General features: G+C 42.1%; 1 protein-coding gene across 5 annotated transcripts in view; it reads right to left on the minus strand.

Annotated features, from left to right (window-relative positions):
- Nucleotides 1–13,911, minus strand: part of OSBPL10 (oxysterol binding protein like 10) — a 2,898,140-nt gene that overhangs the window by 1,034,181 nt on the left and 1,850,048 nt on the right. The window lies entirely within an intron of this gene.

Below are 13,911 nucleotides of genomic sequence, written 5' to 3' on the forward strand. Positions count from 1 at the left end.
GCAATCGTACTCTCAGAAGATTTTCCAGTTGTAGCCAGCCTATTAATTAACTTTTCATGATCTACTAAATCAAAGGCTGCTGACAGATCTAACAACATCAGCCGCCCAGATTTACTTTCATCTGCAATGCTTAACATTTCTGTTTGCAGATCAAGTAAGGCACTTTCAGTGCTAGGTCAGGATCTGGAACCAGAGTGGCTGGCATGCAGTATATCTCCCATGTCCAAATGTTCCTGAAGTGGCAATGTGGCCATTTTGTCAATCAACTTAAAAAGAAAAGAAACATTGGTGATGGGTCTGTAGTTCGAATCATTTTCCGGATCTAAGGTAGGTTTTTTAATTAATGGGGTAACAGTCACATTCTTCAAATGGTCAGACACCTTATTTTCTAAGAAAGAAGTGAGCTGTGGGACGCACTTTGCCCTCTATTGCCATTTAACTCTCTTATTCCCTTTAATCTCACCCTGGGTGGTGGGATATGATCCCTGGGGGTATTGGGTCACCTCTACAGCTCACTCCTTCATACTTCTAATTCAGATATCATCTTTTACCTAACTACTACAAATGAAAGTTTCACAAGAAGTGATATGATGTATGTGTAGCTGCTGACTATTTCTCACAATGTACTCATTGTTATGAACTATTCCAAAATGCTAAAATCACATATGTAGAAACGTAAGGGCGATCTAAATATGTTCAAATACCTAGAGTGATCTTATGTCTAATGCCATCAATTAAATAATCATTGTTGTCATATATGATGTTATTAGTGATGGCACCATTGATGTCATCAGTGATGTCATCTGTGAAGTCATATATGATGGTATTAGTGATGTAACCACAATATGCCCACAATGATGACATCACAGTTGATATTCAAAATTAAAATTCCTGATGACATCACTAATTACATCATATATGACACCACTGATGACATCACTGATGGAATCACTGATTGCATTACAATACTAATCGGCCATGGGCGATGGCAACAATGTTTTTCTGTGCCCACTGTATATTTTAACACAATAAGGGGCCACTTTAAATGGTGATGTCATTATTGTGGTCATAGGCTGCACAACAGGGGGTGCAAAGGTAAGGTGGCTATAGCTGAATTTCAGGGGTTCTCACTTTAATGTTCCTGAAACAAAAGTCAACGTTTTTTTTTACAATGTATTGCTCACCTTAAAGTCCCTGCAACTATTGTTTTTTCCTTGAATTTCCAAGATTTTGTTATACCATCGTTTTTTTCCGTGCCACTGGTCATGGCCTTTGGCCGTGGTCAATAACAATGTCGATGGCCTTTGGTCGTGCCCACTGTCCAATTTAGACTACTACCAGACTAGTAGCCACAGTATTTTTAATTCACTACCTGGTCCCTAGCCACGGCCTTAAGCTGTGGCCACTGTCCCTTTTAGAACACTAGCCACCCACTAGCCATGGCCAGTGGGCATGGCCTCCGGCCATTGCCACTGTATTTTTAAATCACTACCAGAACATTAGGCATGGCATTCGCCGTGCACCCTGTCCATTTTAGAACACTTCCAGACCACTAGCCCTGGCCTTCGGCTATGGCCAGTGTGCACAGCCTCTGGTCGTCTCCAATGTATTTTTAAAATCGCTTCCTGGTCAAAATAACTTCCTGGTCACTAGCCATGGCCTTCAGCCGTGGCCGCTGTCGATTTTAGAACACAACCCAACCACTAGCCGTGGCCTTTGGCCATGAACAGTGGCCAAGGGCGACTGTACTTTTTAGAACACTACCAGACCACTAGCCATGGCCTTCGTCCGTGCCCACTGTATATTTTAAAACACTTGCAACCCATCCCTCAGAGAGGTTCATCAATCACAGACATATTTTGACCTGTTTTGACAGTGGAATTGTTATGTATAACAGATGGCAGGCTTTGAGAACTCACCATTTTATTAGGCAATATGCAGTGAGATTAAATTATTTGCCAAGGATCATACACTTTGGTAAAGCAGCATGCTACAATCCCCTTATTTTATGGTCGGTATCTTGGTGACTGTTGTAAAACATCGCACAACCCCCAACTAACCACATTTCAGCACGGAAAATGGAAAACAATTACCGGCTGTAGGAAAAACATACGCCCAGGTACTTTTGCCCCATAGCGAAAATCAAAAGCTGGAACCCATGAATATTTGCACAGTAAGTGAACATATATCTTAAAGTGAAATATACAAATGTATTTCAATTGACCTTCGCCTTAGAAGAAAGTGGGTAAGACAAAATAGCATTGGACTTTAAATAAAAGTAATGAACACCAGAAAAATTGTTTGAGAGAGGAAATGTTCCATTAAATATGCTGGAAAAGTATAAAAGGTGCTCACCTTTTAAACCAAACAATATGTAGTGAAGTATTCCCTGGAAAACAAAATCCCAATTTGAGACAATTGCTTGTGGTCTTGTGGGTAAGCGTCTGCACTGGAAACATGACAACCTGAGTAAAATCCTGGTAGCCAAATACTTGAGAAAGCTTGCCAACCTCAAAAAAACCCAAGTCGTTGTGCCCTTCCTCTTAAAAAACATTACGCTGTCCATCCACATGTGTTATTTATTTGTGCCCTGAAAAGCAGCCACAATCAAAGGTAAATAACTGAACCAGTGTCCAGGATTGCAACCTCTCTTGACACATCCTGGGCAAACACTCATGACTTACTTTCCCTCTCATCATTTCCCCTCCTCACACCCATGTCTGGCTATCACCCAAAAAAGATAACTTGAAAAGTACACATACCATAGTGTCAATCAAATATATGAATCCTTATAGAACTATGTTAGGCAAAAAGTGTATAATTATGGCATTATTCCCCCTCATCATTAATGATTATTTAACTGATGGCATTAGACATAAGATCACTCTAGGTATTTGAACATATTTAGATCGCCCTTACGTTTCTACATATGTGATTTTAGCATTTTAGAATAGTTCATAACAATGAGTACATTGTGAGAATTAGTGAACAGCTACACATGCATCATATCACTACTTGTGAAGCTTTCATTTGAAATAGTTTGGTAAAAGATGATATCTGAATTATAAATATGAAGGAGTGAGAGATAGAGGAGACCCACTGCCCCCACGAGAGTTAAATGGCAATAGAGGACAAACTGAGTCCCTCAGCAGGGGCAGAAGCAGGGCTCAGTGGCGTCATGGAGAGAAGCATAGAGTCCAGCATAGAGACAGCACTGGATGTCCAAATTCAGGGACTGCAATTGAAGGACCATACATAAGCCAGAAGAAAACTTTCTGTGTGCAACAGTTCTTCTCTGGCCATTGGTGAGTGGAGAGCTGATGTCACCACTGATGTCATCAGTGATGTCATCATTGAAGTCATCATTGTGGTCCTAGGTTGCGCAACAGGGGAAACGAAGTTAAGGTGGCTTTATCTGAATTTCCAGGGTTTTGTTGCTATCTGGTTTTTACCTTGACTGATCATTAACTAACGTTTTTTTCATTGAAGATATTTTCTTTATTTATTTAATTCATAGGATATTTGTAAGGTGCCTATACAACAAATGGTGTTTTAAGGCGCCACAAGACAGAGAAGGGGGGGTACAAGGGAGAAAGGTAACAATAATGCTCCTACTAGGACTTGTGATATTCATATTGTGCAAGTGCAGTGATTGTGCAAGTGCATATATATATATATAAGTATACTGCTACACCCACTGCTGAATGACCTTTCACTCTTACCTGCCCTAATTGCAATCTGAAATATATGCATGCTGCTACACCCACCACTGGATGACCGTTCACCCTCATCTGTCAGTTGGTACAATCTGCCATTTATAGGCTGACACACACACACACACATACACACACGCGCACGCGCCCGTTAACTCTTACATGTCATTATCACAACATGCCATATTTATATGTTGCTGCACAAACCACTGCATGTCCTTTCAGTCATACCTATTACCTTATTACAATTTGGCATATATACATGCTGCTACACCTGCCACTGGAGCGCCTTTCTGTAATGTCTATGATGACTGCTTTAAAGAGGACATCACTGGATTGAAAAAATTGTGGATCTATATGGGTGCAACAGTTTCTTGTCCTGATAAAGGCCTAACAGAGAATTAAGGAGCATGATCTTTTGGGGTCAGACTCCATTGTGTACAGGCTGAAACACAGATGCGTTGACATATTTAGTTCTTCCTTGTACATCAAATTCAGGTTTCAAACTAAGGGTTTAAGATTTTCACAATTGTGCCATAGATGTTCTTGGTTAGCAATTGTGTTTGTGCATTTACTAAACTGTCAACTAAGGAAGAAATTGTTTATTAATTATATGTCAGTTTGCAGCTTCTTTACAAGCAGACTAGATCTAAACATGTACAGGAGTTAACTTTGAGCAAACGAAAATGTGAAATGAGCATAAGTATTGATGTCACTTATTTAGTGACCGCCGCATACATTCAGTTGGTGAATGTTTTTAATGAGGGTGTATCATGTTTTTGAATATTTTTGCAAATTATTTGTACTGAAAAAAAGTTGTTTTGTGTGTGTGACAAAAAGTAAAAAAAGTTCAAAGAGATGCAGATTGGTGGAAAGAGGTGTGTTTGGATGAGGCTTACAAAGGATAGAGAGGACCGTGATTAGTTACTTGATTAGTACTCGCAGTTAGATAGTGTGTGCCTTGTTTATGATTATCCCGGTTGAGGGAGGTACCTTTTACGGGCTCCTGTGTTTTTGACTGTTGTTTCAGTCTGCCATATGTGAGATATATTTACCCACTCAGCTGTAATTTCTCACATCATCCAGCTGCACTTCAGCAGTTAACAGCAAAATGGCTACGCTGGCTACCTGGATCACCATTGCCACGCATCAAAACTGCGTTTTACAGCTATAAAAATGATGGCTGCACCATCTTGCCAAGCACCTATTGGGCATGATGGAACAATGGGGCACACTGAGAAAGCATGCCAGTGTGTTTCTTACATGCACCGAGAAGAAAATTGAGAAGCAGCACTGCTTTGCTGCTTGATCCACATTCCTTTTGAAAAAGGAAATACTTGGCCTTTATAATGATGGTGCCCTGACGCTATTTCCCTCGGATCAACATCACACTGCTTTCATCAATGAGGCCCTGTCATGCCCACCCATATCCAGATTGTGTTCCAGCAAAATAGAACATTATCCCTGTATGACAGGCTATGTCAGACAAATCTGAGAAATCTGAAAAATCAAAAGAAGCTTTATTTTCAGACGCACAGGAAAACACTTGACTTTTGAGTTACAAAATGTCAAATATCAATGCTGCAAAAGAGACCCTGGCTCTCTGGGCCTATTTCAATTTCAATGGACCTGTGTCTTAGATTGTTGTATAAGTGAAACTGACTAGGGCTGCAAAACAATGTGGGAAATTCAGAGAGAAAACCTTTTGAAATGGTCAGCCCAGCATACTTCCCCATGTGTTAAAATTAGCTTTTTTAAATAAGGAAAAATGCCTGTTTTAAAAGTGTAATGTTGAAAGAAGTCCCTGTTTTGGCCTAGCAATGTAAAGGGGGTTTCTGCTGGGAAACATATATGGGATGTTTTATTCAACAGGCTTGGGTTGGATTTAAAACAAAATGAAATAAAATAAGAAATAAAGACATGGGCTGCCTTCAGAAAACTAGCCAAACAGGTTTCTGTCATGGCTCAAGGGACATTTGGCTGACCAAAGGAGTGGCCTAACCACTGAAAGAAGGAGCCGCCATAGATGCTAGGACACATGAGTGCTAATTGCTACCTTGGAAATCTTTGAATGGGCCAGAAGGCTGCATATCACAGGCTCATCAGACATCTAGGCTGAGGCATCTTACAATAGGGATTCTGGGACACGCACATATGAAAAAGGAAATCACACGTCCCCTTCACTGCCATATTGGGAACAGAAATGGCAGAGAATTGGACAGTTTGAGGACAGTGTACATGATGCCACTGTGAAATTCAATTTTGTTGAGTTTTACGTGAGCTGTGCCTATCCTCTTTTTAGGGGCTGAGTGGGTGAGGATAATGAAACACCAATTACAAGAAATCCCACTAATCAGCTTCCTTCCCTTGCCGGACAGAGTGAGTCAACTTAGATGTATATGTACTTAATTTTTTGCATTCTTAAACCCAAACAAAAGGGCACTTCACCATTTAATTATCAGAAAATACACATATTTTAATATTTATCATACCAATTTGACAATTCCAATATACAACGTTAAAAATGTTCCAAACATCAATTCAACAACACTTTTATAGAAATGTGTTTCTAGGACCAGCATGGGAATATATCTTTTAAGAATAGGCAAGGCAAGTAATCCCTATTGCAAATCCTGCTGGTGCTGTCTTCAGGGCACTTAGGTTTTTGTTCATATTCTGGTTTTCACACCCTTAACGGTTTGCCGTAATGTACAATCTTTCTTTTACTGGATCTTCAATTTCTTTCCGATCGGGCTACTTCCTCTAAGTCCCGTGTGGGCACTATTACTGCCCAATGGTGTTCTCTATGTCACGAGCCAGGGTGGTCTCCCTACTAGTTTGTAGCTTAGCTCCGAGTGATCAAGTCCACTGTCTTGAAATTTCCTTTATTTCTATTGGGGGATTTTATCTCTCGTCACCCTTCATGGAAAAGCAGCTTTATCGAGCAGCAGACGTTCATCGCGGCACGCCCGGCTTCAGATACACTGTGCACGGGACAACAGCCGGCATAGATGTACCCATGAGAACACGCTTTTGGCGGTTCCATGAAGGGTGACGAGAGATAAAATCCCCCAATAGAAATAAAGGAAATTTCAAGACAGTGGACTTGATCACTCGGAGCTAAGCTACAAACTAGTAGGGAGACCACCCTGGCTCGTGACATAGAGAACACCATTGGGCAGTAATAGTGCCCACACGGGACTTAGAGGAAGTAGCCCGATCGGAAAGAAATTGAAGATCCAGTAAAAGAAAGATTGTACATTACGGCAAACCGTTAAGGGTGTGAAAACCAGAATATGAACAAAAACCTAAGTGCCCTGAAGACAGCACCAGCAGGATTTGCAATAGGGATTACTTGCCTTGCCTATTCTTAAAAGATATATTCCCATGCTGGTCCTAGAAATACATTTCTATAAAAGTGTTGTTGAATTGATGTTTGGAACATTTTTAACGTTGTATATTGGAATTGTCAAATTGGTATGATAAATATTAAAATATGTGTATTTTCTGATAATTAAATGGTGAAGTGCCCTTTTGTTTGGGTTTAAGAATGCAAAAAATTAAGTACATATACATCTAAGTTGACTGTGAAATTCAATACTTACATGCCTTATGATAATCTCTACCCATGTATAAAGTTATAGAATTTTAGGCCGAATATTTATCACTTAAAATCGTGAAAAACTATTAGACGGGCGAGAAAATGTCCTACAGACATGAGGGTGGGACTGCCATGCTCTGCATAAAATATGTAATCTCCCTATGTAATTTGTTAAGATGACGCACTGTAAAAATGTGCCATTTATGTCAAAACTGGATTTTAGCTAAAGTAACTGTGGGATGGTTCTAGGCATTGTAAAGCCACATCATAAAGCTGATGTCATGTCTCTAAAAGTCCAACCATCTGGCAGCAAGGCGGTAACAATCACTCCTGGCCAATCCAGTTGTTAGAGGCAAGGCCGGCCTAAACCGACCCCACCATATACTTCTATGATGTCACCATACCTTATAAATAAGGGTGGCTGACAGAACTCTGGACACTCTCTCTTATGAATTGACAGCGCCTGGGCATCAGATATTCCACCTTCACTCTGCAAGATTCCAGACCCTACTGCCAGAAAAGGGATAGTTGACCCAGGCCTTCCTATCCAGGCAGAACCGCCCTTCAGCACTAAAACCCCATAACAAAATCCCACTAACATCAGGGAGAAAGGGGAAAGGTGGCTGAGCCTGCTTTGGGAATCTCCAGTGCCGTCTGCTTGCCCTGCTTACCCGCTCCATCCCGCTGAGGCGTTGTTGTGCCGTGACCAGACCTTTGACCAGCTGTCTTTGCCAGGAGAGCCTGTTATCCGGTGACCCGAGCCTTTGAGTCCAGAACTCAGTTGGCTGTTCCTAATCCCAAATCCAAGAGCGGATTGTGAGTATTTCCCCTCCCATAGCGATCCATAGCCTACCCCATCTCGATATTTTGTCTTTGTTCTATTTTGTAAGTAATCCTATGCATACCCTGGTAACTTGTCTAAACTGTTCTAATTCTCTGTGCAACCTGTCCTTGTTTTTGTAGTGTTAGCACAATTCTTTCATTCCCCTCACCTTGTAACTCCTTAGCAATATTTGGAATAATTTAAATTAATTCCCACATAGATCTGAACGCGGGGTGAAAGGGTTAAGTTGCAAATTAACCCGGGATCGTACTGTGTCTTACTTTAACAATTTAATCTGAATAATCTAGTTTAAGTAAACTTTGTCCTTTTTCTTTCCAAACCGATTTCCTCTCTTTTTAACGGCTTTATTTTACCAAAACCGACCCTCATTTTATCTTGCAAATCTCATCCAGTTGTTCAGCTATAGCCCTCCTTTGACTTCTGTATTGTCCCTGTGATGTGCATCTGTTCTATGAGAGTATTTCACTCGTTGTTCTGAAAAACTGTTTTGACATTTAAAACTGCAAACTAAAAAAATTCAACTTTTCCATGTGTGATTGACTGCACTGTGTTTTCCATTCCAACCTGCTTTGTGAACTGTATGCCTTGTGTGATCTCTTACCTTATAGTTGCTAGTGATATGATAGCCCTGAGACTGTGATAAAACACATGTACATCCTTATTTAATTACACATATAATTAATTATTTGATAAAATCAGAGTTTCATTTTGGGCCATTGACATTATTTGGTGAGGGGATTTTGATTCTGTTTGCTGCCTCATATCCCTGACTACATGCTGCTTCTTTCTATCCACTCAGAATTAGATTAATTGTGGCTTAAGTGAACATTGCAGGGAGAACCTTAACTTGTGTGCTATCTATCCTAATTCAAAAAGTGCTCCTATTCATTTGTGCTTTCAACATGTTCTTGTAGAGGTTTACCCAAGTGTATTTCAGTGGGTTTCATTGTAATTATCACCCCATTGGTGATTGCTGCCCCATATCAAAATTGTGTGATTTTCTTTGAAAGATAAAATAAATAAATATTGTGTTACCACCCACCGGCCTGGTTCATGGTCCATTGTGACCTGGGGTATTTGTAAAAGGGGGTGTGAGACGGGTCGGGTATTGGCTCAATTTGAATTTGTTGAAAATAAAGAAAAAGCATTCTAATTGCATGCTACATCTAAGGCGGAGGGCGATGGTCCTGGCCCGGTTCGTGACGCCCGATTGAAATCCTTCACACATATATCTGTTTCCATATGAACCCTGGATGATCTTTCACTCTTCCTTGTCAGTAGTTTCGGTCTGCCATATATTACACTGCTATATGCACCAGTGGATGCCCTTTAGCTCTACCTGTCAGGTGTTTCTTTCTGCCCTGAATATGCTGCTAAGGTTATTTGGTATTAAGTGTTATACTGATATTATTATTTTATGTTATGTTGTGTTGATTTATACCATGCACCGCTTGCCATAGAACCTTTTATTAATCGTTCCGCAGAATAGGCAACAGAAGCAAAAAAGCAAAACAATCTACATTGTGTAAACGGCTTGCGCCCTATAACACCTTGATCACTCACCCCATTATCCCATCCCTGCATACTAGACTTCCATCCCTCTGGTCGCCCCAGCATTTATGGTCAGTACAGTGTGCTTTCATGTTTATTATAGACGTATGGTGCAACAAAGACTCACAATGGTGCAGTAACATTCAAAAGGCTCTCCTTGGCAACATGTCCTTACTCCAAGACAAAACCAACGCCAAATGATCCAAGCTAGCGCACCTATCCATATCCGTGATGCGCAATCTACACCGCCCACCACAGCATGGCCTATCCAAAACATCGAAATGCCCACTTGGCACTGCTGTGTGGGCATTTACAGATGTTAATGTCACTGCGGTGGGCCAAACTACATTATCTTCAGGCCCCACTTGTTAGACAATCCTGGCTACGCCTTTGCTGCGTGGGGGTGAAATGATAGCACAAGCTTTGCTTTGCATCACTTTTCCGTCTGCAATTCCTCCATTCTGGACCACCCCTATCACCTTGGTGCTGGTTCTATTCGCCATGGGGCACGGCATGGATGCATTTCCCATTAAAAAAATTCAACGCTCGCAATGTGCTCTGAACGGTATAGCGTCGTTTCATCGACAGTCATTTTGGCGACTGCCTTTTAAATGAGTACAAAATAACGAAAAAGCTTATTGAATTCTTTTGGGGTGGGTGGGAATAAGAGGTTTGGGGGGTCGGGAATAGTAAAAATGGGTGTGGAGGAGGGACTTTTAGGGGGAAACCCCCCCAAAAAAATCGATGACCTTTTTCGTAATTTTGTACTCGTTTAAAAGGCAGTCGTAAAAATGACTGACTGTGAAAGAACATAGAACACACTGAACACGTGTTTAAAGTAGCAGGAAGAAACTCTTCTAGCTGAAATGTGACAGTAGAGTCGGCCATTTCCGCTAAGACACACATGTCAGTGGCATGTGAATGAGGCTTCCTCTCTGGAGTGGTTTCCAGCTTTCCATTAAGGTCGAGCTCAGCTTGCTCAGGTCCCTTGCTCATTTCTCCCTCCTAGAGCTCTGCTGCCCACCTGATGACAGGAGCAAGCCCAGTGGGTTGCAGCACGCCACTCCCACTCGTTTTGATCTTCGTTGGTGATCCCGCCTCTACCCTGGGGGTCCTTTCCCACTCAGCAGCGCCACCATCAGAGCAGCTCTCCCCCAATGGTCTCCAGTGGGTCCCACGTTACTCACAAGCTGGCACGCCCTGTTTCAAATGTGCCATATTGTAGCAGCTTTTCTGTCGGCGTTATGCTGCTTGCAAACCTAATGCTACTGACGCCAGGCCTGGAAAACCTTTTTCTTTCCATAAGCCTTTCCAGTCCATGGCCTGCTGAGTATTGACCCACTTCTGAATCATGCTGCTCTCTTCTTTCAGTACTTTTTACGCCTTGTAATATTTTATTTTATATTCTATTTGATCCTCTTTAGTCCCTGCTTAGAAAGATGGCCTCGTTGCCTTTGCTTTTCTTTCATGCATGTTTTGGGCGGCACCCCGATACCCTTTAGGGTAAACTGTGTGTCACCACCTCATGTTTAATTTCCAAAATATCTTTCTGTTGTTAACACTGTGCCTGGAGAGGATGGCAGAGCACTGGGGTGTATGGAAGTATTCATTAGCAGGCAGACAGGTGTGGCCCAATGGAGTCAGGCCATGTGCGCTGAAATCCTTATTGATACCACCTAGGAAAAGAGAGATATGATGATGCATTTGAGGACTGGTAGGGATGGCATGTCTCGGAAAGGTACTTTGCAATGTGGGCATGCAGGGCCTTGTGAATAAGGCAAAGTGTCTGAAACTAATCTTTCCATGGCCCAAAAGGTGAGCATTGTGGGCAGAGGCGTGTTCAGGGAGTGGCCAGTGGTGGCGCGTGATACACCTGGAATCTGATTGGCCACCCCAGGCGCCACCCTATTATCCTAAACTATCATCATTATATGTGGGTGTGTCTGTGCGCGCGGGAGCAAGCGCGTGCACATTCTATGCAAATATATGTATTCAGTTCAATGTTCTGACATCGCCAGGTTATATTTTCGCTGTGTTTTTGCTGAAAATATTCGGCTGAAAGAACTCATACATTTTTTTTAATATATATTTGGGGGGTTTCTCCCCAAACCCCCTTTCCCTATTATCTAGTCCTTATTCCTCACACACCCCTATCCCTTACCTACCCCTGCCTATTTGTCGATGAGCTTTTTAGGCCAATAATATTTGGCAAAAAGCTTCACACAAAAAAGCCTGGCGATGTAACAACGTTGTACCTATGTATTCCTTTTAAAAATGTCACGTTCTAGGCCACTCTTGGCACAGGCTTTGCAATCACTGGTTTAGCACTCTCGAGTGTTTCCTGGGGTACAACATATAGTGATGCCCGGGTTAAAAAAGCCACCATACTTCAAGGGATGACCGGGCACACTCTCGAGACCCTCATGCATCCAACGTTACATTGTGTAATAACTTGTAGCGCTCCGAAGCTGCCTTAGAAACACTGCCCAATTATCCCAACCCCTTTAGTACATGGGCAAACACTTCAATTTGCAGCCTACTGGCCTGGCATAAAAAGTCACTTGCCACTTCAGTCGTGAAGATACACACATCCATTTCTTCCTCACAAGGAGCCAATGAGCACTCGCCAATGGCGATGGGCGAGTGCACATTGTGAGGCCTGTGTTAGGAAAGAACAGCCTCCCTTTTGCAGAACCGTGGTCCGCATAACAGGACTGACATGCACCCACGCTATCGCAAAACATTCTTCCCCGCTGAATCCCTCCTTTCCTGTAATAGTAGCATCCTCTTCCTCTTCCCCTCACGCATTCTTTCTTCCAGCAAGAGAAATACTGTATTCGCTTGGCAGGAGCACAGTGTGCCACTCCACAGGCAAGCCTGGGCACTCTGAAAGCGCCGAGGTGATGATGTGGCACAGTACGAAAGCATATTAACATAATATAGCATTCTGCAAACGTATCCGCAGGCTGGCGGTCCCCTAATTACACCATCTGTCTCCTGGCAGCGGGTGACGCAAAGAGCCTCTTTCTGAATGGAGTGATTTACAGCGGCGCCCATCCCTCAGTGCCCTCTGGTCACGTGCATCCTTCTGTGAGTGCCATCACTCTTTAGGGGGCAGAGTATTCAGTCTCATTATGGAGCTTGAACATTTCCAATCAAGCCATAGGATCCGGAAGCTGGCTACAGGTGCAGGTTGCGTGGCAGGGGTACATGGTCTGGCTCCAGCTGCTATGCACCATGCGCCACAGGTTTATTTATCTTTGTTTTTTTCTCTTTTAATGACTTCTTGCAATTTTATTTTATTTGTATTCAGTTTTAAATTGAATCTTTGATTAGGATGTTGAGCAACATACAATTTTGACTATTTTGTACTCTGCTTTATATTGTTCTTTCTTCTTTTCTATTTTTCTGTTGTTGTTTTTTTTGCCAACACGTAAACTATAAATGTCAAATAAAAATGGGCCTGCGCCTTGAAACACTTGTGTATAGGTGCATTATAAATGCCATATCATATCATATCAAGTCGGCAAAAATGTTGAACTAAGTCTGAACTGACTGAGCGGCGTGCACACAATTTTCTTTGCGATCCCACTGTGGAACAGGCAAACCTCACACACAAAAAAAGGGCAGCTAACGTGGGTGATTAACGCAGACATATGCATGTTCTTTATTTATTTATTTATTTTTATTGTGACAAGACAATTTTACAAAGTGTGTCTTTTCTTGGCTATGTTCGGAAGAAAAACTTCCTGATTTTTAAGTTTGTGAAGTATTGTTTCAGACTTTTCCTTCCAGCTTCAGGCTCTGAGAAAATGTGGCTGTGGCAATGGTCAGGGATAGATTCTCGCCACACATCGTCCAGTTCCATCAGGCTTCTTCAGTTAGTGTCGAGTGTTGCAGCCTGTGTGATTGAAGGTGGGTGACCCTGAGTTGTGTTGTCCCTGGGCAAAGCATAAGGAGGTGGCGCACCGTTTCAATGCAATTCGGTTTGTCACAAAAGCGGCATTTGTTGCAGATAGAATGTCTTCGAGAGTGCAGTATTTCGTTCGTTTTCGTGAGATTGATACGAGCCCTCAGGAATGTTGTTTGAAGCCCTTTGTCCGGGATTTTCTTTTTAGATATTGACGAGCCTCGTTCACTTTTTGTGTATCCCAGAAGAGGTCCATGCATAATTTATACTCTTTGGCTCTGTCCAGGGTAGC

The sequence above is a fragment of the Ambystoma mexicanum genome, chromosome 2q, assembly GCF_040938575.1.
Source record: "Ambystoma mexicanum isolate Mex_15411 chromosome 2q, UKY_AmexF1_1, whole genome shotgun sequence".
Classification (NCBI taxonomy): domain Eukaryota; kingdom Metazoa; phylum Chordata; class Amphibia; order Caudata; family Ambystomatidae; genus Ambystoma; species Ambystoma mexicanum.